The sequence below is a fragment of the Nicotiana sylvestris genome, chromosome 5 (assembly GCF_000393655.2).
Source record: "Nicotiana sylvestris chromosome 5, ASM39365v2, whole genome shotgun sequence".
Lineage (NCBI taxonomy): Eukaryota > Viridiplantae > Streptophyta > Magnoliopsida > Solanales > Solanaceae > Nicotiana > Nicotiana sylvestris.
The window spans coordinates 175,062,584-175,066,317 of record NC_091061.1 but is presented as its reverse complement, the minus strand read 5'-3'; positions in this window follow the sequence as shown (position 1 = coordinate 175,066,317).

The following is a 3,734-nucleotide window of genomic DNA, read 5'->3' as shown; positions in this document are numbered from 1 at the left end:
TGGAAAAGGGTTTTAACCCGTAAAACTTGTGCTATAAATACATAAGGGTTTCCACCTAGAGTGAGTAGTCATGGTGGCCGAAAATTTCAGCCAAGTTTTCCTAGAAATTTTGCCCACACGAAATTACTATTTTCGGATATTATTTGGGTAACACAGTAGGAGACCGTGGAACGTTCGGAGACCGTGATCGTGCGGGGGTGGAGAATTTATTGAGTTGATGTGGAATTCGAAGCGCACGTTATAAAAGAGCTTTGTTCACTCTTCAAGAGGTAACCCGTGAAATTCATTTATGCTAGTTGTCTAGATTACATGTGATTTTGATATTGGGGCTGCTTATTATAATCCATCAAATCGAACCGAACTGATGACATATTAGCTTATTGGTATATAATTATCGGGACAATTAGTCCAAACTTTCGGAGGATTTTGAGAAAAGAATCAAAGGTGGAGGCATAATATTGAAGAGTTGGGCACCTCAGTTAAAGATATTAAGTCATGACTCGGTTGGCGAATTCTTGATGCATTGTGATGGAGCTCGATTACAGAAGGGTTAATGTTTGGTCATCCATTGATTATGTTACCATTTTTGGTTGATCAAGGGCTGAATGCTAGAATTCTAGAAGATAAAAGTGTTGGTGTGGAAATTCCAAGAAATGAAGAGGATGGGTCTTACACAAGTGTTTCTGTGGGGAACTCGATTAATTTAGCAAGGCGAAATACATAAATCGCCCCCTTAAGTTGGTCCTCAACGATAAGACAAACATCTCAACTGACCATTTTATCATTTTAACACTTCAAGTAGCTATCAAATATTTAAGTAAACAGTCTGAACGTTGCCTACCAATATATTATTTTTTTTTAGAATTAATTTGAAGTGGGCCCCAAAATTCCAACATCTTCTTCCAACCATTAGAGAATCAATTGGCCATTATAGCTGCCTTCGCCACCACAGTGGCTGTCAAACCCACATTAGCAAAATAAAAAATTTTATCAAATTAAAGCCAATCATTAACCAAAAAATTGTTAAACTCATAATTCATGAATGAAATTTCGGCAAAATTACTTCATCCATCCATTTTAGAAATAATTGAAACCCGATTGCTTGAATCGAAAAATCAACTGCACACAAATTCAAAAAAAATTACTTAAAAATTTAAAATGCTCTACAAAGAATAAGTTAGGTTAATAGTAAATATTTTCTTTTTTCGTTTTTGCTTTAAATGTGTTTATGTTTTGTTAATTACATTTATCGGATTTATATTACAATTTATAAGTGTCATTTTCTAATTGGTTAATTTGAAAAGTTATTGGCGAGTGTAACTCACACATATGGTCTGTTGGACTCGAGTATTCATGCGGCTTATATTTTACGGACTATAAGTGCTAAAATAATAAAAAGGTCAGTTGAAGTACTTGTCCGATCATTAAGAACAACTTAAAAAGACAGTTTATGTATTCCGCCGTTTAGTAATGGTGGAAAATGAAGGAAAAATCATTCGAGAGAAAGCAAAAGAAATGATTTCTATATTTGGGGGAAAAAATCTTCATGATAAATATATAGAAAAACTGATTGAGTTCTTGGAAAATCATAGGAAAGTGTGTAATAGCACGTGACCGCATCCATATAAAGGATATACTACAATGGCGGTTCCAGAATATAAAAATTATGAGTTTAAATTTGGCATACTATCTATAGATCATTTAGTTTATTAAGTTTGAAATAATATATTAATATTTACTTAGTGCATTATTTTAACGCATATATATCATACGAGCCATATACTCTTTACTTTCATATTTGTAAAGAGAATCCGATGACTTTTATATTTTTGGCACTACTATATTACTAATTGCTAGATTTTAAAATTTAGTTCTTTATTAGTATTTATTTCAGTTTTCTAGTAATACAAAGAAGCTTATAAATTCCATTTTAAAGAGGGTACTTTATAAATAGAAAGAGAAATCTCCATGTTTGGAAACTATTTCATATTTGTTCATTTATTTTTGTGTTTCAAGAATGTCTTTGAAAGAAGATTCTGTAATTTCCCCATTATTTCATGTCTCCTAAAAACAAATTGTTTATGTTAGGTTAGCAATATCCGCAAGAGTTTAACCGAGTGTTCAATGAAAATAATTTTAAGTTATTAGACTACAACGTTTTAATATTTCAGGTTCATGTTTACATTTAATCTACTAGGATCTTTACCAACCTTCACTAGGAGTATACGAATTAGGCTTGGAGTAAGGTAAATATTTATCTGCACTGGTCGGGTGTTTATACAAAATTATATAATTTAATCACAATAATAAAAATAAAATGAGAATACATCATATCACTAAACTATGGTAAAGTAATATAATAGTTTTATTAAAGACATATGTCTCATATTCATTAGGTTAATTTAAACACCGGAGTAAGTTTTCACTAGTCGAATTAATAGTAAGATATAGACTAACCAAGAAGCTGCTCTAGAATAAGTTGATCTTTGGAGACGAGAACAAGTAAATGCAGCATAACTTGATCAAATACATATCATTGCATAACTTCAGAATTAACTCACATGGGATGTAACAAAAAACAAATTAAAAATACTCGATTAAACCTCAATAATTGATTGCACAAGTAAAAAGTGCAGATGCTGCAAAAAAATTTAACGGCCACAGTACTTTGAGGGAGCTAAAGGTAAATATTTAATTTCCAATTTGAGGGTGGAATATTTTCACTTAATATTCCTTTGCATATTAAGGAATTATTCTCAAAATTCGGAATTATGCTTTACGAAATGCTGGGCGAGATAGGCTTATTATTGGGAGGGTTAAAACAAACTTTTGAAAATACAAAGCAGGATGAGGCAATTGGTGGTTAAGTGAAAAATAACAAGTTTTATTCCTTTAAACTCGTTAGGGATAACTACATAACAGTGAAAAAAAAAGAAAAATAATTATTAAAAAAAAAAACTTAAGTGTCACGACCCGGATTTCCCACCCTCGGGAATCATGACGGCGTCTACTAGTGAAAGCTAGGCAAGCCGACCATTTGCACAAATTACCTTTTTCTCATTTTAATTCTTTAACAAGTGTGAAACAACAATTATAAACAATGGAAATTTATTACAAGCGAAAGAAACAATAAAACCATTTAAATAGTTCCAACATAATTCTTACAAAATCTATCCAGAACCGGTGTCACGCTTCACAGACAGTCTAGAATTACTCAAGGTCTAAAAAATAAATAATATAATATTTCTGAAATATATAAATGAAACGGGAAGAAGGGATAGAGGGAGACGCCGGGGCCTGCGGACGCTTGCACGACTACCTCGGAATCTCCGACTGGACTAAAGGTAGCCACCAAGCTAAGGTCCGAATGCTGCCGCTCCGGGATCTGCACATAGTGTAGAGTGTAGTATCAGCACAACCGACCACATGTGCTGGTAAGTGCGTAGCCTAATCTCGGCAAAGTAGTGACGAGGCTAGGACTAGACTACCAAATAAACTTGTGCAATTATATCATATACAGTGGAAAATAAAGCAGAAATGTACAGTTAAGAATGGGAGGGGGAAACATGTTGCGGGGGAATATCATTTACCAACAGTAACTCAGGAGAAGAGCATAAAGAACAATTTCAGATTCGCAACCGAAAGAATAAGGAAACCGTAACAAATCAATAACCACTTTCATCCTTTAATGTTGCAGCACGTAACCCGATCCAAGTCATATATATATATAAACA